The following is a 23,287-nucleotide window of genomic DNA, read 5'->3' as shown; positions in this document are numbered from 1 at the left end:
CCTATTTAGATCGCAAGTTTTTGGGGGCAGGGACTGTCTCTTACTATGTGTATGTACAGCACCTAGCCCAATGGCTGTGATCTCAGCTGGGTGCTCTAGTGCTACTCTATTTGATCACTGCTTCTGATAACAAGTACCTGGCTGAATTGGGGCATTAAGGAAGAACACTCACTGTGGCAAAGTCACAGGATAAACCAGCGTTACTCACAGGTTGGTGAAGCCCCATTTTAAGTGAACCCAGGGGGAGAACAAACAAAGCCAGTATCAGACTCTGAGGGAAGAACAAAACTCATCTCATGGGCCATAGTGCCTAGTAGACAGAGGAAATACAAAGCAGTTTAGAACTCCCCCAAACCAGAACAGACTCTGAGCTACAGCATCTGTTCCAAAAAGAGTTGAATGTTACACTTACACCAAAGAAAAGATGGATAGAAGGCTCTGTCAGAGGGTTTATAGCCGCTGTAATTTTTAAAAAATGTCTTATAATGTAACGGACACATGTATGTATGTATAAATGACTAATCCTTTTGTGGTATCTGTCTCTAAATGTAATCATGTGGCAGTGAGTGTGACATTGCATTCCATATTCCTTATGAAAATATGCTTATGATATGAATATGACATAACGGAGATATACTTTATGCCAGATGGCTCATGTGAGATATCACTGGAAAGGTTATGATTTACTGAATGTGATTATCCAATTTATATGCCTGTATCATTTCTGTATCTGAAGTTAGGAATATTGACTATGTATCTGTATTTCCACTATGCTACTTTGGGTGACACCCACTGCTAACACTTCAGGTAAAACAATGCAAAAGCCAGACAGGGCAGATTGCACATCAGCGAGGACAATAAGTTGTGGAAAGCGTGGCCTTCCTGTGGACGCTCCATACTGCCACTGACTCACGGACACTGTGATACTTCAAGGTCAGGTGGTCTTGTCACCTGATACTAAAATATTACCTGGGACTTCTTGTAACTTTCCACTGTAAGGGAAGTAGGGGGGTCAAGTTTGGGAAACAAAGGATTCCCGCCTTATGTAAATCCTATTTAAGGGTGGGGAGGAAGGCAAACAGGACTCCTCCTCTCCATGGCCCGTCTGCCCAAGAAGAAAGACTGCAAAAGGGAAGGAAAGGGGCGGGGGGGGGGAAGAGTCGAGACTGAGACAGGGGTCTAGTCTGAAAAGGAACATAACTGGATCTCTGAACCACAGAAGCTTTGCAAACTGCCTGCAACAATATCTAGGGTGAGAACTACTATTTGTAACCAATGTCTTTAGTGAAAGTAGCTTAGTTTGCGTGTTTGATTTCATTTGCTTAGTAATCTGCTTTGTTCTGTTTGTTACCTCTTTTACCACTTAAAATCTACCATTTATAGTTAATAAAATTTGTTTTGATTATTATTAAACCCAGTTTATGTAATTTTTAACTTGGGGGCCCTAGAAGTGTGCACACCTCTCTCCACATTGGGGGTGGGGTGGGGCGAATTTCATAATATATCTTTGGGTCTGCACTCCAAGGGAGGTGGACATCTGAGTGCTGTAGCAAGTCCTTTAAACTGAGTCTTCCCAGAGCTGATCTGCATCTGGGGGTGGCCCTGCCTGTGTGTGTGTTAGAGGAGGCTTTACTAGCCTGGCTCAGCAAGATAGATTAAAGGGGGCCCATGCTGGCAGAACAAGTAGACTCAGTGGTATCTCAGCACATCAGGTGGCTTCCCAAGGGGTCCAACCCATCACAGTGAGTTCCACAGTTTAGTTATGTATTGTGCAAAAAAAGCATTTTCTTGTCAGAGCTTTAAAACTGTTGCCTTTTAAACATCATTGGCTGTCCCCTTGTTCTTGTATTACAAAATAGGATAAATAGGAGCACCTGAATGACCTCTCTACCACTTATTGCTTTCTACACCTCTCTCATATCACCTTATTCATCTTTCTGAACTAAATTATCCTAATCTTTTAAAATCTCTCCTCATACAAGAATCTCTCCATGCATGATGCCTCTAAATCAGTTTGTTGCCCTTCTATAGGCTCTTTTCCCTCTCTGTCCTTTCAGAGATGGAGTGACCAAAGCTATGCACCATATTCAAGGTTAGAATGAGTAATAACAGAATGTATCTTTGGGGACTGAATGGCTCAGAGGACTGGTAAATTATGGGATACAGAGTGTCTTCTTTTCTGTGACACAGGTACAGAACCAGTTCACATTGATGGCTCAAGTCATTCCCAGATGGGAGCTGTTCAGCAGCTTATGTGAAATGAGTCTGGGGGTTCTCAATCCAGTTCAGAGTGAACAGGGTATCTTTATAACAACTACTGTTATCACCATGTGTCCCCCAGCAGAAGCCCAGGACTGAATGGGTCACAGAGACTGAGGTCCCCTCTCCTACCTTGGCAGAGGGAAGTCTGTTGGGAAGCTTGCACTGCTGATGCCATTCTGTCTGGGCTATTGACCTCACACCTTCCACCAGTAGTACAAGTTCAGTAACAGTTAAAGAAGTGCACATTTTTTAATGCTGGGGGTGAAAAATTAACTAATTCCACCATTATAGAACAGGGAAAAATACAACTTATCAGAGCCAAGTATTTACCCAGTCCAATGTCTATCAGTCAGTCATCTGGTGAAAACAGCTCTAGCACCTTCTCCTCGTGAGCTACGCTTTCATCAGGCTCTAAAAGTCAAAGCTGCCTGAATCGACACCCTTCACTCACCCGGCATATGCCCAGGAGCTGAGGCACTCACTGATCTCTTGCGCACACGCACTGCAGAAGCATGACCGGGGAATTTAAGGACACCCGCTTGGTCACTCCTCTGAAATGGGTTTTGCTTTTGCTGGTTTCTGTGTCAGCTGCACACAGTAAAAGCACAGGGCCAAATTACGGATCACCCTGTGCCTCTGTGTTGGCTGGAAAAGGGGCACGAAGAGTGCTGTGCGCTCACACAGGGGGCAGCTATAATTTCGATCCCCGTGCTGAAATATAGTGGTGGGAAACCAGCACTGGTGCTCTTGCGGGAGGAGCAGCTGCTCAGCACTGCAGTGTGTGCTGCTGGAGACGAATGATCAGGGCCTATGCAGAGCTTGTGGGGTCTACTCCAGCTATAAGCAGGTCCGATGCACCTTGTGGCTGACATACCACAAAAGCTGTGGAGACATGGAGTTGTGCTCAGTCTGTACAAACACGCCTTGCAAGGGCAGCCACTCAGCAGCACTACAGCTTAGGATAGAAATGAAAGGAATGATGAAATGCCAGGGAGAATGTAGGCAGGGAGAATACCCTACATGGAAGCTGATCAGGATACCATGGTTTAACACTTGCAAAATTGCCACAGGTTCATGCATGACCTCATCCTCAGTTTTACATGTTATCTGAAAGATGGCAAAATGCCCCCTAAATCTATGCTTAGGCACTGGACCAGTCTCAGCCTGCAGCATCTATGATTTCCCTAAAAAGCGACAGAGTCCTGTGGCACCTTATAGACTAACAGGATAAGCTTTCATGGGTGAATACTCACTTCATCAGATGCATGTCACGATTTCCCTGTAGGTCTCCCATCCAAGCCCAACTTTACTTAGCATAAGACAGCGGACAAGACCATACTTTGAGGGTCTATGTGTGGATTCTCTAAGGCAGCGGTGGGGCCAGTGTTAGCCCTGGTGGATAGTTTACTGGTCCTGGGGAAACTGCTGATTGTAGCTTTGGTCTCTTTGTACCTTTAATTAAGTCAGAAGTGCCTAGGGACCAGAAGAGGGACTTGTTTATATATGTTTATAGCTATGAATCAAGAGGAATAAATAAATATACCTCCCGGGGACTATATGGAGTATAAATGGAAGCTGTGTGGGTGTACTGAGGGCAATACAGAGATTTTAGTATTACCTCCCACCCCTAGATTAACAGGAGGGGATTGAAATTTACCTGCAGCAGCACTCCTATTTTAATGTGCTATGAAGTGGGTCGCTGAGCCTTTGGGAAGGCCAGTGCCATAGTGGGTACTGCAGAATTAGGGCATTAAAAGGAGAGTGTCAATTGCATTAAAGGGAGAATGTCAAAGAGCATAGAGTCCACTTTTATGAGAAATGTTTTCATTATTGTTTTATTTCAATACAACCAGTGGTTTTTTCAGGCAGTGATTAGGGTGAGGGAGAAATAAACAAACACAGAAGCAGTGGATTGGTTGGTGTATGAGAACCAGTAAGTGAAACCAACTATAAAAAAAAAATAATACTGTGCCCACACATAGCACTTTTCATCAGTGGATCTCAAAGCACTTTACAAATGAGGTTAAGTATGAATAGCCCACGTTTTAGGCAGGGAAGCTAAGTCACAGAGAGTTTAACGGCCTGATTTTTCACTGGTGCTGAAGACCTGTTACATCTGTTGAATTTCATGTCAGCTGCAGGTGCTCAACACCTCTCAAAATCAGGCCGTAAGTAACTTGTCCAAAGTCATGCCACTAGTCAGTGGCAGAGTTAGAATGTGAGCCTGGCTCTCCTTGCACACACTGCCCTGAGTATGGTTTTTAATTCGACAGAGTCCCTTTAAGAAGCAATTTTCATTCTAACCCCCATTTCAGTTGCTTACAACATCCTCAGAAAAATTACCTCCCAGGCTGAAATTGGTCATGGTTGGATTCAGTCAGAACTACTGTTTTTTGTGGGCGAATACCATTTAAAAAAAATCCTTTGAGCTGTTTTTTTAAAGTTACCCAAGCTTGAAAACAAAAAAGGGCAGCTAATGTGATAGGAAAGACATGTCTGACTTCACATTCATGCCACCCTACCTGATCCCACAGTGTCAACAAGCCATCACTAGTGCATCCCAACAGACACATTCAAATCAGTTAAGAGGGGTTACCAATGGTATAGTCTGTCAATATATCAATCTGCATACTTTGTAAGTTCCACCTCTTATTTAGACAAAAAGGAAGGAATCTCCTTAAACCCCCACCAATTCCACCTATATGAACATGGGCAGCATTGCAAAATTGGCCAGGCTCATTATAGGGTCATTTGGTATCCTTTGGTGCATCAGGTAGTTCAGTGTCCTAGGGCTATTCCTTCCTAGGATCCAACCAAAGAACCGGCTTCCCCAAAATAATTGGTAACAGGTCATACACTGAACCAGTAGACAACAAGGCAGGAGTGTGGGAGTTTAATGAGTGCTGTATGGATACTTATGCAGTGCCGACAGGATCAATACAGTTCAGCTACGTACCTCACTATCAGGTACCAAGTGTCTTGATTTAAGGGTTGTAACTGAGACATAACAGCACTGGCACTGCTGGAAACAAAACACAGCTTGACAGACCAGCCGACTGGCCCAGTATAGTGAGTGCTCGGATATGTTCTCGTAGTCGCTCTGGTTAAGGTCAGTGGGGAAACTAAAGCACCTAGTTGATTCAAAGATTCTGAGATCCAGCTAACAACAGTTCTGTCTGTGACAACCCCAACCACCAACACACACGGAGAGAAGGCAATTAGCAGGGAGACAGAGGCACCTGGACTTTTCATACAGATGGCAGTTATAATACTATGACAATTAATTGCATGTCATCCGTCTACAGAAGCCAGCGCTGTGAGCAGCATTTTGATTTCACTGCTCTAGATGTTACCAAGTGGGGTTTCTGTTCTAAAACTAGGAAAAGCCACCACAAGTGCTATTCAAAAAGAACCACATGCAATTCAGGTTTACTCCAGAGCATCTTTCTGAGGGGCAGGAGGGTGCAGCTGAGCTTTCATGCCATGTTACTAGCCTGTACTGGGTCATTACTCACAAAGGGAAATTTCACCACAGCTGAGTTGATGGGTCTCAGCTATTTCGCATTTTGTAAGACTTTGCCAACATTCCATGGCTTGGCTAGAGGCACAGTATCAAAAGAATGTCTGTAACTGGTGATGATGCAGTCAACAGATGAGATGCAGCAGTTCAGCTCTTTCCCACTGCTGGGGTGGTATGTCACAGGGGCCTCTTACTGGGACAATCAGCACCACAGAGCCACAGCTATGGGGTAGCCTGGTTAACTGTGGGGCACTGCAGAGGAGTGATGCCCTGTTACTCGCAGAGGCTTTTATAGTCACCTGTGGTACAACTCCATGGTGTTGTGTGCTTCTGAGCAGCTGCCGTGTTCCTTCCCAGCAGTGGCCACATTTTAAGAGTTGAATGAAGAGGTTTGTGTACATATGTGTGCAGCTTGCAGAGCATTTGGGGACGAATCACGCTGCATCAATGCCGGTCACTACCAGTATTGGGACTCTCACCTATTTGAGATGCAGCTCTATCCCTAGAAGCAGCTCTTTTATGCAGGTGCACTGCAGTACACCAGCACTCAGGCTGTTAAATGCATTCATCCTCCCCCAGACAGGAGGCAGGAAGTCTCTGAGTCACTGCATGGATCATTTCCCATGTTGCCACAGCAGCGAGATAAGGTGCAGGATGCAGGACAATTAAAAATCCTCATGCCTCTCATTCCCAAATCCCACAAGATCTAATTAGGAGAGTATGGGAGGAAGCGGGTCAGCACGTGAGTCCCTGTGTATCAGTTACTGTTGTAGCAAACTTACTCCCCACCAGGAGGAGAGCCCTCTGAATAGCTGACATTTGCCAGTGCTGTGCATCCTGGGTACTGACCCTATCCAAACCTTCCCCCTCCCCTGAGACATGGGTGCTCATCTCCTTTTGTTATTTCCCTGGAAGCACATGGAAACAGGCCGTCCTAGCCATTATCCACATCCATATGCGCATCTGCCTAATGGGCTGTAATTTGTCATTATTATTATTGTTATTATTATAACTGCTCCTATCATTATTACCAAATTATTATCATCATTAGGAGCAGCATAAGTAATTGGTTCTGGGGTTGTGTGAATACACAGCAATGAGCCACTCGGAAAAGTGCAACTATGGGGATTTCCATCCCCACTTTCCCTGTATGTAATAATGTCCTGCCCAAGTCTGTAGCAGAGTCAATATGTCCTTGGCTAGTTAGAGGTGCAAACCCTTAGATGTGAACCTACAGCATCTTTGTAAAGGAGTCCTCACTTCTGAAAATGTCTCTCAAGTATTATTTACTAGTTAGAGAAAAGAGTTAGACCAAATACTGCAATTAAAAAAATGCCTAAACAAATCACACACAATTAAAAAAAAAGAAACTCCCAACCCTAATTAATTCAGTACAAATGCTGAATCAAGTAGTAATTATCTTACCTAGTTTTATTTTAATTAGGGGGGAAATCAGTTTGTCACTGTCTGCTCTTCATCAGAAAGCTCTCTGTCCAGACCACTGTCTGTGTCCTATTATTTATCAGCTCTCTCTGATGGAAATAGAATCACAGGAGGAGGATGCATTTGGATGGGGCCCCCTGTAACCCAGGACGACTGGAAGAATTCTACACTGTGTGACAGATAGCTCTTCCAGATGCTAACCAGCGTTATGCTACCCAGCCATGCTTGCGTGGTCTGCCAATTCTCCACAAGCTGAATATGTGTGCCCAATAGTAGCCATGGCATCTGCCTGCACATTCCACATGAATTCATTGGAGGATAGCAACCTTCTCCCATCCTCACCCCGTGCTTTGAGTTTGCTGCCAACGCCATCTTCTGTGCCCCGGGGGCAGCTATGGATTAGAGAGCAGATAAAGGGCTCGCTCTCTCTCTTCCCCTTCTACATGGCTGCAGCACTGCTGGAGGCCTGGTTCTGAATGATGTCAGACTGGTGGGAGGTCTCGAGTGGGGTCCCACAGGGATCTGTTCTGGGTCCAGTGTTGTTTTGACATCTTTATTAATGACCTGGATGTAGGTACAGAGAGCTTACTGATCAAGTTTGCAGATGACACAAAGCTGGGGGGGAGGGGCGTTGCCAGTACTTTGCAGGATAGAGCTAAAATTCAGAGGGATCTTGATAAAGTGGAGAACTTGGGGCAGAGGGGGAAATGTTGACAACAAGCTCTTTCAGAATTGCCATACGAAGACACTCACAAATAGCATCATGCATGGAACAGATTGCAGGATACATAAGGTACAGCAGTCCATTCTTGGTGTTAAACAGGAAGATCAGGCTATTATCTAGTCTCAGCACCTTTGGAAGGTAGAAGCCTCTTGTGCATTGTTCCTGCCTATCCATCCATTGCCACTATTTTGAACTCAGTGCGGGGTGAACACATTTTCAGTGTGTTTCCTGTCTCCATTCTCACTATTCTCAGCCCTGTTGCAGAGTGAAAGCCTCTTCAGCATTGTCTCCTGCCCATCCATCTGTCTCAACCACTCTCAGCTCATCCCAGGGCAAGAGGTCCCATCTGTCCATCCACCAACCATTTTCAACCCACTTCAGAGTGAAGGCCTCTTTAATGCTCCTCCTCCTCATGTCTGGCAGGCTGCAAGAAATACATGTCCTTGTAACTATTTTATGGAAGGGGATTTTGTGAATCCATAAAGTGAGAGGTTGTTGCAAGAATAAGGTGTGGTGTAAAATGACAAGTAAACAAGAATCTCAAAAAAAAAAGTAGCTAATCTAATTCCTGCCATGAGACAGTGTTGGTGTCCAGGGAAAACATTCTCCCACTGATTGACTCCTCTCTCTTTAGATTCATACACCACAACCACCAGCATATCAGAATGCCAGAGCCATTCTGCTCATAGCAACTGCCAGACTAGACTAGATCAGTGGTTCAACTAGTCCAACATCCTGGTCTCCAACTGAGGTCAATATAAGCTTCAGAGGAAGGTACAAGAAACCCTACAGTTATGGGATAACTTGCCCACAGGGAATGTTTCATCTTAACCCCCAATAATTGGAGGTTGGCTCATTTCTTGGAGCATGAGACAGCATCTTCCTTCACAGCTATTTGAGAGGTGTCTGAATCCAGTGGGCTGACCTGTCCTTGGAGCAAGATGGAAAGGAAGCAAGAGACAAAGAAGGACTCTGCCTAAGCAGACAGTAACACAGTATCTCCATGGCCAGATGTCGTCAGCCACTGTCAGCTATGAGTGTTTCATTTCCAACAAGGCTCAGCAGATCAAATTAAAGACAGGCCTCTTGTTCCATGGCAGTTTATTTAAGTAGAAGAAGATTATGGGATGGAGGTGACAGCTGTTATCAAATTACTACGGTTTTCAATATACAGAGTGTGATATTACATCTCAAAAAAATCAGTTCAATCTCTTTTCTCTCTGACTAGATAATTTCATACACATCAACACACTAAACATCAACTCCTGTTCTATTCATTCCTTTATTAGAAAATCCATTGGGCATTGCAATGCGGCAGATCGCCTCCCGTGCAAATGAGGGACACGGAGGCTGCAGTGCTTTTATCTCCTGTAAATTCCTTATCTTTGTTCTTGCAGGATTCTTTTCTTCCTTTCTACCAGGGTGTGTTCCGGATGCCGAAGAGGGAGGCTAGAGGCTATAAGCAGCAGGAGGGAGGGTGATCCAGTGGATAGGGCACTGGGTTGGGACTAAGGAGTTTGGCATCTATTCCTAGCTCTGATCTGATCTGCACTAATTTATTTGTATTGTGGTAGCACCTACAAGCCCTAGTCATGAACCGGGACTCCATTGTGCTAGGCATGGTACAAATGCGGAGCAACAAGACAGTCCCCGCCCCCAAACAGTTTATAGCCTAGGAGATCTATTCATAGGCCAGGACCTCATTGTACTAGGAGCTCTATAAACATGTAAGAAAAAGACAATGCCTGACTGAGAAGCTTCCAGTTTAAGAAAAGAGACAATAGATGGGGGAACGCAAGGTAACAATGAGGCAAAAATGGTCAAGCATAAAAAGCAGTAGTCAGAGCACACCTTTGTTGTCTAACCATCGTTGAGTTTTTTGTAGGCATCACAGGAAAGGAGAATTTTAAGGAGCACAACGGGGTGGGCTCGGCAGAAGTTCTTCCCCTCGCTGTGCCTCTCTTGCCCCTCCCCCAATACTCTAGTTGTCTGGTCTGTTTAGACGGTACGCTGTCTCGTACTTTGTGTCTGGACAGCACCTAGCACAATCTGAGGTGCTCAGATGCTATGGTAGTCATGGCTGTATAAAAAATACCGGAATAGATTAGAATGAACCCCATGCTCTCATTTTCAGGAACACTAGCTGCTAATGCATCTAATATAATTCTAAGGGCACGTCTTCACTACCCGCCAGATCGGCAGGTAGCAATCGGTCTATCGGGGATTGACTTATCGCGTCTAGTGAAGACGTGATAAAATCGATCCCTGATCGCTCTGCCGTCGACTCCGGAAATCCACCGCGGCAAGAGGCGGCAGCGGAGTCGACGGTGGCGCGGCAGCGGTCGACTTGCAGCCGTCCTCACAGCCAGGTAAGTCGACCTAAAATACGCCACTTCAGCTACGCTATTCACGTAGCTGAAGTTGCGTATCTTAGGTCGACCCCCCGCTGTAGTGTAGACCTAGCCTAAGTTTAAAGGAGGACATATTTTGGGAGGGATTACATGGTAGAGGAAGGTAACTGTTATGAAGGGAGCCCACTGAGAGTGACTAAATGTTCTTTCCATTTGATGGTTGCGTGAAATAATATGATGTCTTCATGCTGGTTCCCAGGTGGAAATGTGTTCAGATCACTACTGCCGCCGTCACTTTTGTTGGCAGCCTCAGCAGAGAAGTCAAGGACTAAAGGGACTGTTAAGAATGGTCTAGCCTGAGAGGAGACCCTTCGAGGTCAGAGTTGAGACACATTGATGGGGGAAGCTTGCCCTACACCCAGCGTCCTGAGGCTTTATAGAGGATTTCATTATCCAGGGCTGCTGATCCAGCCCCTCTCACCAGCATGAAATTGATAGATATATTTTTTTTGCTGCTGTTTAAGAGCCAGCACATTTGACTAGATAATAGGAGAAGGGTTCTCTTCCAGAGAGTCACTGGGTTATGGAATATTCTGTCAAAAGAAAGCAGACAGGGCAAATAAACAGTATGCATGAGTTTAAGGCAAAGGCAGGGCTTTACTTGACTTTAAATACCATAGCTGGACATCACTTTTGCACACAAGAAAAAGTCTGCTGAAAGCTGGATGATGGACTAGAGGGTTTCAGGGTTTTGCACCATTTTAAAACTTCCAGGTCTAAATCCTTTATTTGCCATGTTGATTGCAGAGACTAGAAGTGCACTCTGTGGACACAAGTCAACTGTTCAAAATGAGGCTATATTTTTAAAGCACTGCCAAGTACCACCTGGAGGAAATAGTGAAAGAATCTGGACACCATTTTCACAGGTAATTTTAAGATATATTCCCCTACAGCTTCCTAGACTTATGCTACCATCTACTCTTAAAGGCATCTAAGATGGTGTAATTCATATGCCCAGGTGCTTGAAGAAGGTTTAAGTAGAGCCAAACCTGACCCTTCTTCCAGAAACTCTGATTTTAAGTTACACCAACTTAGACCCCCTTAGACACGGATAGGATAGGTGGATGTAGTTCTAAGGAGTCAAAGTTGTGAAGGGTGAGCTAACTCACACATCACCTCTGAATCTGCCCTTGAGTAAGAGAAAATCCAAATAAAGTTGGCAAAAAATGCACATTGAGGAGACTGGCAAGATGTGTAAGTTACATCGGTTTAGATGCCCTATTGCCTTTTAGGCTTACCTCTGAAGGTGGCTCTGGATAGCTCCGCCTAGACCCCTCCCATGTTTTGGGGAGATACTCTTCTTGCTGTAGATAAAAGAAGAGCACCCAAAGAGTGGGATAAAAATGTCAACAGATTTAGATGCTTCAGTCCCACTGATTTTCAATGAGAATTAGGCTCTAGTCCTAAGTATCTAAGTCACTTTTGAAAGTTTGACTTAGGCGCCTAAGTCAGTTAGATGCTTTGAAAATGATACCCCTGGTAAATATCACCTCTACCCTGACATTTTGAGCACATCACTGGCTTAGTTGCTCCTGGAAGGCAATATTTTTTAAAGTGACTAATGATTTTGGGTGCCCATGTTTTCAGGAAGTGCTGAGCACCTACCCCGGGAAAATCAAGCCCCCCCCCTTTTAGGTGTCTCAGGTTGAGCCCTCAAAAATGGAAACATCCAAAATCAGTGGTCATTTTTTTAAAATCTGGGACTTGGTCTGCACCCTGGTATACAAGTATACAGGGAACAGGGGAAAGAAAACATAAAATGCCATCCAGTGACTGTCTTTTTCAAAATAATGGCCAAACTAAACAAATTCAACTACCTTGGTGGAAGATATTAAGCAATGAGGGAGGAAATACAGGCTCTGCATAAGAGTAGCAAGCCTGTTCCCCCCTAAAATAAAGCAAATTGATCTTAATATAAAATGATCCATTGGTTTACAGTTGCACTAGAGAGAGCTGCTGCAGACCTGGGCCATGTGGCTCATTAAAGGGAATAGACACAAGATCAATGGGGTTTCAAGCTGGATTCTGCTGACTGCCAGGCACATGGGAGGGTGTGTTTTTTAACACTGCCATCTCTCTTTTTTCCCCCTTCCATTTACTGTGGTATTAAAGGAACACAAAGGTTACATTAGTTTCCTGGAGAATATAGTATTGGCCCAGCAGGGCCTATGAACCCTCGCCGAGGTTTCCTTTGGAAAGAATAAATAGCTGCTTTCAATCACTTCATAAACAACTTTAAAATGAAGCAGGAAAATAAAACCAGCCACAGTGAAAAGGTGTTTGACACATTTTTCTGTGTGTGTCCTTCCTGAGGGAAGGTCAGTGGAAAGAAACCTCTTATCAACTCCCTCGTTCTTCTTTTTTTAATGATATATTGTGGCAAAAGGTCTATTCTTCACAGCTGTTACTCTCATCCTCCCCTCTAAGCCTCGTTCTTCTTTCTCTGCAAAAAGCAGCAAGGCTGGATTACAATAAACACTTTATACTCAAAGAGCACCTTTTCTTCCAAGATGCTCAAAGTGCCTTATAAAGAAGAAGTCTCCTAATGCTGGGTGGCAATATATAGCACTTCTATAGCAGCACTTCTCGTGCAATAGGCTTACACCTCAGAGTGCTTTACCGGAGATGGGTCAGTTTCATAGTCACCATTCTATAGATGAACAAATTGGTGGCAAGGCTAGGAATAGGACTCAGATCTCCTGACTCCCACAGATGTCCGCCCCTCACTGGGGTACACTGCCTCCACCTTCCAGGTTATTAGTAGAGATTGGTGAGTAAAGAGGGAATCATAGATCTAGACTCTGTTCTTGTAAGAGGCCCCCATTTCCACTGGGCATTTCAGTGTCACAATGAAAATTTCAGTGTGTCTATTCAGACCCTTCATCAGCTTAACCCATCTCCTTTAATTGCATCAGCAATCAAGCCACTGAACTTCTATGGCTTGTGTCAGGCACCTAATCTAACCATCTGACTATAATGGTCCCTTCTGGTTTTTAAAAAAGAAATATGAATCTGTCCCCAAGACGATGGCTTTTGATTTCTTCCCATCTTGCATACAAACAATATCCCCTGATATATTTAAAACTATTGTTCCCTTTCCCCACCCCCCATCCCCAAATGCACATAAGGGCAGACCGAGTTATTGCAACTAGTCTGGACAATTTAATTCAAATGCAGATGAACGTGCTTTGAGTTATGTTTGTAGCTGTTAATGAGTAATTAGCAATTTTAACAGCAGAGGCTCCCTTCCAAAGCCTCTCTAAGGCTGAGGCAAGGATCTGACAGCTCCCAGTCACTCTCACTCTGAAGTGATGCGCTCCTTCCCCCTTCTGAAGGCAATTTGCATTCTTCAGGCAGTTTGGCATCAATATTTTATTAATTTCTTTATTTCCTCCTCCCTTTTTTTTCTAGCCTTGCTTAGCAACTCCATTTCATTTGCCTGCTCCTATTAAGAAGACTATCAGTCCAGCTGTGTCCTAAAGCCACGGTGCTCTCAAATGCAACTAGGACCAGCCAAACTCAAGAGCCCTGTCTCTCTTTCCATGGAGAATGTCTTCATGCCTGCAGCAGTTCATATTAACATGAGGCAGGTAGACACATTTGGCTCAGTCACTAGATATTTGTTACCTCTGCCAATACCCAAATAGTGTCATCGTGGCAAATCTCTTCCCTGTAGCTAACCTTCCCCACAAGCTTCTCTGATTACCTTCCTAGATGGAGCCAAAAGAATCTTCTATCCGATAGCTCTTTCCTCCTTTGACCATGGAATGTACCACTGAAGAACACATCAGGGTGGAAAGCAGTGTATCACAGGGCTTAAACAAACAGTCCACAGCTATGACACTGCAAACGGGCTATCCAATGTGTTCTATTCCCTTTGGGACATCATAGAATCCAGAAAGGAAGGAATCCTGTAATGTGCTGGATCTATTTAGCAATACCAGGGGACCCAGTGGAATCAATTGGCAACAAGTTATGTACATTTTGGATCCCACTTTGGACTCAGAAGAAAGAGGGTTGATGGAGGAGTTGTGTGCTCTTTGGAAAATGATAGAATACAGCAAGGAGGGGCTCATTCTATCTACGTGGTGAAAAAGGACTTGCGAGATTTGCATGTGGCTGGAATTTCTATTATTATCTATCATTTCTACTGCAGTAATGCCTAGTGGCCTCAACCAAGTCAGGGCTCCATTGGTCTAGACACTGTACTAACACAGGTATTCAGTAGTCACAATCACTATTTTCCACTGCCTCACCTTTGTCAGATGGCTGTAGAAGTTAACAGACTGCAGAATTCCTTCAGATTTGAGAGACTTGGGAAGATTGGCTCATACTTTAGTAAGTGGAGATTGGCCCAAGCTGCCAAAATTTGGACCCAAACCTGGAGCCTAACTTCTCTAGATCTTTATTTAAACCCAGCTGAGGGTGCTGTGTGATCAGGAGAAGTGAAGACCTAGTGTGAAATAAGATTCCATTCTTCTTTGGTCAGGTGCCTTTCCTATTGGTAGCAGTTGGAGCTTTGAGTTGTTTGTTTCATCTGTCTCTGTGTTTATGTTTGTTACACTGTCCGATCTTGCATGCAAATTACAGATATCCTTTTAGTAACTGGATCTGACCCCAATCAGCCTGTGCAGTGAAAATGAAGGCTATGTAAGAGGTTCTCCCTCGAACATTCTGTATCTGATGGTGTTGTGTGGGTGTTGAAGAGGAGGGGTGGCTGGTACACAGTTTTACTGTAGAATTGATGATACTCAAATGCTTGGTGCACCTTCCCTTTTTTGGGTGTTTAAGCATTTTCCACCCTTGACAACACTCTAATCCTTTTCATCCAAGGCTCTCATAACTCTTTAAGCCTCACAGCCCTTCTATAAGGTCAGTGAGATATCACCATTCTTATTTTACAGATGGGTAAAGGTAAGGCACAGAGGTGTTGAGTGTCTTGCCCAACGTTATGGTCGGTCAGTGGCAGAACTGGGAATAGAACCTAGAATTCCGGGCTCACGCTTTCCTGATCTAACCTCACTGTGTCTCGTCTACCATAAGCAAGCTGCAGTTTCATTAATCTGCATGTACTACTATTTACATACATTATAACACCAGACCCTATTTTTATGATGGGTGAAATATACTGAGCCCCAAAAAAATGCCTGCCCAAAAGAGCTGAACTCACCGACAGATGCAGTGTAGCTTAAAGAAAAAAAGGTGCAAATTCAGAGGGTGTATGTGAGGGGGTAGAAGTTCATCACTGGTAAGAGTGTGTAAAGGAGTCCAGCTAAGGCTGAGTTGGTGTAACTTACATTCAAGAGTGTTCGAAGGCTGTTTAACAAAGCAATGGTCTTACTCTAACTTAGATCTTCTTACGCTCTTATGCGACTTGTTTTTCCTTCTAGACCCCTCTCTTCCAGATCCTTGACATGGAGATTATATCCATTTAGATTCCCATAGTTCTCATACACCCAGGTACCAATGCACAACTTACACCTTTTCACGCATACCCTCTGAACCTGGTCCCAAAACTGTCCAAATGACATTAATCACCCGTTGTCTTCATCTGCATTTGAAATGATCCTTTCTTCTCCATCCCCCACCCCGAAGGTAACAATGGTTAATTTCAGCTGCACTTCCATTTGCCCCACTGAAATGATCAAGCCATTTCATCTTTTCCCTAGGTTCACATCCCCATGAGTTATTCTGTCTGAACCAGAATCAAGCCCTGGAAAGGATAAGAGTGCCTGGTTGTCAATGGTACCAGTGATGTCATGGGTTTCTAAGTAACAGCCAATCAGCTTTGTATAAAGTCCATCGTGGTTTTCGGGAGGGGGTGAGGTGGGGAAGGAGAGAACACCACTTGGCAAACCCATCCATTTTCCAGAACAATAGAGAAAAGAAGCTGCTTGGCAGTCCCCACTCTGAGAGTCAGGAAGATTTTTCACAGCTGATGAGGCAGTTGCCATAGAAATGCTACAATATGTTTTGCAGTAAGATGCTGTTTGGCTCTTGTTAGAAGAGGAAAACTGCTGGGCCAAAACATCAGCAATTTCATCTGCTGTGATTTAAGTTATGGGGCCAGCAGCACTTGACTGGCGAAGCCCTCCGGCTGATACCATTCTCTTCTCATCTCTGAGCTGTCCACAGGAAGGAGGATGACTAGCACTGCAAAGCAGCAAAATTACATGATACACTAGTGTGGGCTGGGGGACACACACAGAGTGAGTTTGTGCTTTGTACTCATAGGGATGTTCACAAATATTGCCTTGCAGTAATTTCCCAGCCCTACTCTCTATGAGGCTGACCCAAAGCCCACTGAAGTTAATGGGAAGACCTGAATTTACTTCACTTGGCTTTGGCTCAGAATCTATATTCTCAGCTGAAGATTGCCCAGGACAGTATACAGTGCCAGATTCTCCACTGCCTGGCATTATGTGTCATTTACAGCTGTACAAAGTGGGTGGAACACAAATCAGAATTCTTCATTCACACCAGTTATGGCGTCTTACATCCCCCTTTGTTCAAGTATAAATGATGGGACAAGGTGAAAGGCAAGCAGAGAATCAGGTCAATGTACCTTTTCTAAAGGAGAAAATACAGGGAGAAAAAGAGGGATATGGCTGGATGGCCCAGAGGCATCAGCAGAAGCAGAGGGAAAGAACCAAGCAATCTGAACAATGGGTAATGGAAACCTTGCACCAGAGAATCCTGTTTGTGTGCTCTAGTAATCACAGCGGTTACTGTATTTAGGCCCAACCTCTGAATGCATTCTCCCAAACTACTATGGGTCAAAATTACTCATTGCTATTCTTGATTAAATGTCTACAGGTAGTTGGCAGTGTGTGTGTATAAAATCAAGAAATTTGTGTTGACATTTTGCCCGTAATTTTTTAAATTTCAAAATTATCAACATTTGAAATATTTCAACCAACTCTATTCCTAGTATACAGGAAGGAGAATCTTCCCATCTCCAAATGCAGCAAGGATAATTCAAACAACATTGAAAACAAGATAAAATTATCTAATTCTCAACTGCTGGGGGAGAGTATATGAGGAGGGTGGGACAAAAGTCTAGCCAGGGGTATGCTCCTTTGTTTGCAGTCATCACAATCCAGCAACCGGATGAGTGTTTCAATGTAAAACCACTGAAGATTACAGCATCTCACATTCCTTGTGATTGACATAGACAGCACACTCTAAAGGTGTCTGTGAGCCATGCCGGAGGGAGTTCTTGTTCTCTACAAATTCATGGGGCTCAGAGTCAGATCCTCAACTAGTGCAAATCTGCACAGAATTAATTCATGGTGCAATGCCGATTTACGCCTGCTGAGGATCTGCCCCTTTATGTCTAAGAAGTTTGCAAGAACACAAGTAAAAATGTGCAGTGGCCCACATCTACAGCATGAATGGAAGAGGGTGAGAAATATTTGCTGATATAGAAATCAGTGAGACATTCATTATGTGACAAAACAGGGCAATTCAAGCCAGGAAGAAAAGTATTTATAACTTACAGAGCTAAGGGAGCCTGAGGCATTATGACACAGTAAAGGCAGACATTTCGGGAAAGTGCTACATCTGACTCACCCTAACGAGACAATTCAGAAACAAAGGACTCTCTCCAATAATCCATGCAGGAGCCACATTCATTCTTTCCAGTTATTCTAATGCAGCTTTTTATTTTTGTATTCACAGGGTTCCAATTCATCCCTGGTTTAACTCCACTAAAATCAATACAGTTACATCAGGAATTTATTTGGTCCATGTCAATTATTGCATGTATCAACTTCCCTGCTCTTGTAGAAACCACAAAGATGGAAAAGCTCTGTTAAATCTAACCCTCATGGTCAGTAAAGGAGTGGCCTCTACAGTATATTCTCCAGTCCTTGGTCCAGTTCAGTTTGAAATTGTCCCATTTAAGGGGCTTCCTTATAGAAGATAGAATTCCAGTGGTTATGCGCCTGACCTTGGGACTTTGGGTTGCTATTTTCTGTAATAAAGGAGTCCCTTCCCAGTTCCACATACCTCAGTTCTTGAACCGAGACCTGGCCTCTTCATCTCTTCATTCTTTTTGCTGCCATCACAAGAACTTCAGACACCTTCCAAGACTCAGTCAAGATGAGCAATCTCCCATATGTGTTCAATCGATCCAGGAAAAGCTATCAGCAGATGGAAGAAAAAATTAACACCAGTTTCACTCCACTAACATCTGGTTTAATTAATGTTTCAATATTATCCCCTTCCCCTCTTCAACACTCAGTCACTGCACCAATCAAGAATTATGATTCCCATCCACCTCCTCTCCATAGATTATGGCTTCTTTCACTACCCGTGCCCCATGGAACCTCAGGATTTTAGGCCTGTTACCAATCCCTAGGCAATCTACATATTCTCATAATCAATAGTAAATTAAGAAAGCACATACCCCATGCACAAAAAAGCATGGCTACTGTATGTGTATTATGAGGACAGAAAGTGGGTGTTGGGCAGGGATGGAGAAGATTAAATTGCCTTTTTTCTGAAAGAACCAGCATTGGCCACTATCACACATATGATACCGGCCTAGGTAAGCCATTGGTCTGTTCTGATAATGACAAATGCTTATGGCAATGACGGATGATATTTTCCTATGATTTACAGCAAGTTAACCATTGAACATGAAAAGCAATTTGAAAAAAAATATATTTTGACCTTCTACTGCGTTTTGACTTCTCTGATGCATACTATACACAGGACCTTCTATACGTACCTAGCTAGCTAAGTTTGTCATTTATTCTATTGACCCTCCCTCTATCCTTGTAAAATCAGTTCAACTCTTCCGCTGCATCCTGTGGCTTGCTTCCAAGAACAGGGCAATTCCAGGAGTTCAGTGGATATACTGAGAGGAGCCAGTGCGCCTTCAGGAATCAACTTTTCTCTCTACCTCTTACTGTCCTTCCTCCCTGTTAAGAAAGTTATGCATGACAGAGCTTCCTCCAGCACAACTCAGGAGCTCACCCTTCAGATCTCATCCTTCTTCCCCTAAATCAGCCATCAGAAGCTGTGACTGAAATAAGATGAGGCACTTCCCTGCCTCCCCTTCTAACCAGACGAGGTTCCCATTTTTTTTCAGCTCTGTCAGCTTATGGAACAAAAAAAATCAAGCCTGGACATCTCCTTTCAGTAATGTTAGGTCAGATTCACTGGGTCAGATTTATTTTCTGTCCATTATCCAAATACAAACAAACAATCTTCAATTACATCTTCATTTCTCTGGGGCCTGCAGAATGAAGCAGGCAGGGGACATAATGCACTGACCTTTAAACATAAATATAGAGCTCATTACCAAGAACTGCAAGCAAGGCATTGCCCTATAATGGTTCCAAATAAGCTATCTGATATCTACAGAGGCTGTCCATCTAACGGAATCCCTGAAGAGGACAAGAGTTGCTTAACTTTCGTAAAATCTCCTTTCCCTATTTCATTTGGAAAACCATCCATTTTTGCACAATAAAGCAAGAGTCCAGAATTTCCCACTAGCTAATGATAGTGTAGAAGGATGCAGAGTTGTGTGGATTTTACTTTCAGTGCAATAAATCAATTCTTGTCTAAGGCAATGAATGGAATCTGGGCAGTATTCAGAGATTTATCTGAGCAGCTGTACAAGTACTGAAAAGAATTACCTCCCCCTTTCCAAACTAGCTAGAAGAATAAGAGTGTTCCCCATTATTGTGGCATCTCACAGATATTGATGCATTTATCATCACAACATACTTGTGAGATGAAGAGTTGTTGATATCCTTTTTCCATATTGAGAACTAATACACTGGGAGTTTAAATAGCTTGCCCAAGATCACATAGGAAGCCTGTGGGAGAGGCAGGAATTCAACACAGATTTCCTGCAGCCCAGTTCAGTGTCATACCCACAAGACCATCCTTCTTCCCCGTCACAGGTAGTAAACTGAAAAAATGATGGCAGGTGATGGGAGTCAGAGCAAGAAAAGAATGAGTTATTCAACAGAAAGGTAAACTGATTTGTACAAGTACTTGCTGTTTTCTGAAGAATAACATTAGCTGTGGAATTGCATTCAGTAATCCACATTACAGACACAGTCCCTTAATGTCTTAAGTAGACAATACGTTAGACGGCCAATGTTAAAACAAATGGAATCACCATTCCTCCTCCTGCTCTAGTGCCAGCTTATATTGGAGACTTAATGCTGGATGGCCGGGCTGCCATGGTGATTCATGCTTCCAATTGCTTGTTTTCATATTCTGACTTGGTTTTGACATTGTAATCATCAGGAGGTCAGGAACTGAGACCCTCCATGAAATTGAATTGCGGCTTAATTGATGGCTCTGAGAGCGCCACAGTGAGACAAAAGCTGCAAAATGTGGGCTTGCAAGTCATGTCCATGAAATCTTAGCAAGGAAGGATGCCTGGGAGAGTGAATTACACTCACTGAGAGGTACAAGAGAGCCATTTTCAATGCGGAGGGATGCGTTCTGTTTTCTTCCTAGGTTTTTATTTTCAAGCACTGAGAGGGTTTTGCCACCAGCCACTTTCACGAGCAAATGCATTGAAAGGAAGAAAATTAATGTACAAACTCTCCCCAAAACAAGAAGTGAGAGAGATAGGGGAGAGGAGTTCAGGAGAAAGATGTTATTGTATTTTCTGAATGTCACAGCAGGTGTGGGAGGCAATCTTATTAAGGGAACTGGGAATGAACATCAATCATCAAAAGAGCCCCTGGAGAGTATAGCAGCATGAAGTGAAACAGGCAAATGCTTGATTCAGAGTCACTGAGTGGTCACCCCAACAGCCACAAGCTCTTCCAGACGGTGCTCTGCATTGCTGCTAACGTGGAGAAATTCTCTCTAATAGCCACACAGAATTCTTGATAGCCCTCAAATTGTGTGACATGGGAATGTGAAGCCTTGCATTTCCTTTTATGGGGCAAGATACTGCCTTTGACATCCCATGCATGCTGAATCAAAGCTTTGCATAGGGGGGCTATGTGGCTATAGCTTCTAAGAGGAACTTTAGCTAAACATGCTGGAATAGTAGCTCCATATTCCTTAGTCAGTGCTCATTCATCTCCATGATTCTACCCTCCCCTCCTTTGGATAGCTGGAATCCATAATGGTCTTGGGAGGTAAAAGGAACTGTGATGGCCAGATCCTGAGCTAGTGTTAATCAGTATAGTTCCATTTAAGTCAATGAAGCTACATCCATTTACACCAGCTGATGATCTGACATACTTTTGCATAGAGACGCAAGGCTTAGATTCATGTTTTGAAAAGTTCTTTGAGATCTTCCGATGAAAGTCGGTGCAGAAGGGCCAAGCATTCCTGGCTCTTTATGCAATCACAAGAGTTCCATTTGTGCACTCCTCGGTGAGGCAAGGGGTTTTATGTTTGGTCAGCTTCAGAGTGAAAAATGAATTCAGTGAAAGAAATTGTCACGTGTCATTTTAATATTGAAACAGTGTATTAAAATTATGCTCAGAGTGGAGACAGTTTAGCGTGGCTGGAAGGCCGGCTCCCTTATCTTTGTAGGGATTGGGTGCACTACAAAAGATTCAGAATAGAGTCCCAAACTCTCCTAAGCCATCCAAAGAGAGAGCTTGCGGGAGAGAAGAATGACCCAACTTCAAAACAGGTTCTTTCGGCAGCTCAGACAAACACAGCAGGAAAATCAGAGCTGGCTTCTTGGAGAACAAGGCCTTTCAAATTCTTATAGGCAGTGGAAGCTTGTGCCTTGGAATAATACTTAAGGACTAGAGTCTATGCGTGTTCTCATATGCATTCAGTACTTCTTACAATATCACTTGAGCCCAGCTAATACATTTGAAAATCCTCCCTGGCCTCCCCGGATATTGGTAGTATATATGCACTCCCCACACCGAAACAGACAAGGGGACCCTGGAAAGAGAACTACTGCCCTTTGTAGATATAAGCTGGGGAAGAGGAAGTGTGAAACCAAAGCCAGGTTTTGCAGATCCTCACAAGGGAGCTGCCAGTTACTGCAGACACCAGGCCCTTCTGAGTGCAGTATCAAAAACTTCTTTTTCCTCTCCATTGTTACAAGACAGAATGCCAATCTTTTTTCTCACAGCTCCAAACTTATTAATGTTGCAGCGATGTAGCCAGAAGTTCACCCTGCAACCTCACCGTGTGAGCACAGCAATCATTCACCCAGTCTTCAACCAACCCCTGCCTGTCCCCCCAGGAGTCCTTCAGCCACATACCCAACAAATTTCTCTCATTGCCAAGAAGAGAGTATCTATGCTCCATTGTTGGGAGCATAACACAAGGCAGCCAACACAACATGTGAGGGAAGATAGGCAACCACAGAATTACAGGCCCAAATTTAGACCAATCCTAAAGCATTCATAATTTCCTCTGGTGCAGCAAGAGACCTGGTATTTCTCGCTGACCTTTTGACAGATCTAGCATCACAGACAATTGAATCAACAGAGACACTCAAGATGATCAGATTAAACACAGCAGTGTCATTTGGAGTGTTTTATTGCTTTGTAAATGAAAATGATAGCTTCAGTTCCCAGAATTGCCTTTCTCAGGATCCAGACCCAGGAGCTTCTACCTAACTGATACTTCACATCGTGCATGGGATGAGTTCTCTCATTGTCACCACCTTTCCCTTCCTTATGCACTGCCCTGTACAAACAGCCGGATGGCACATGGGAAGGTCCCTTATGATAGCCAGGAAGGACACTGTCTGCCCTGCTCTTAATGATCTTCGCCCACTTCTGTAAACTGGCTCTGATGGACACATGTCCATTTTGTCTACCTGTTACAAGTTATCAACAGCATCCACTGATCTAGGCTTTGCCCATGCTACCCAACTGGCTCTCTGGGATTTGATGAGCAACCATATGTGCACCTGTGGGAGCTGAGTGTTACCACTTTCCAGCTAATAACATCATTCAAAATTTAGTT

Source organism: Terrapene carolina, unplaced genomic scaffold (assembly GCF_002925995.2).
Source record: "Terrapene carolina triunguis isolate 2854851 unplaced genomic scaffold, T_m_triunguis-2.0 Scaffold374, whole genome shotgun sequence".
Classification (NCBI taxonomy): domain Eukaryota; kingdom Metazoa; phylum Chordata; order Testudines; family Emydidae; genus Terrapene; species Terrapene triunguis.
This window is presented reverse-complemented; position numbering follows the sequence as displayed.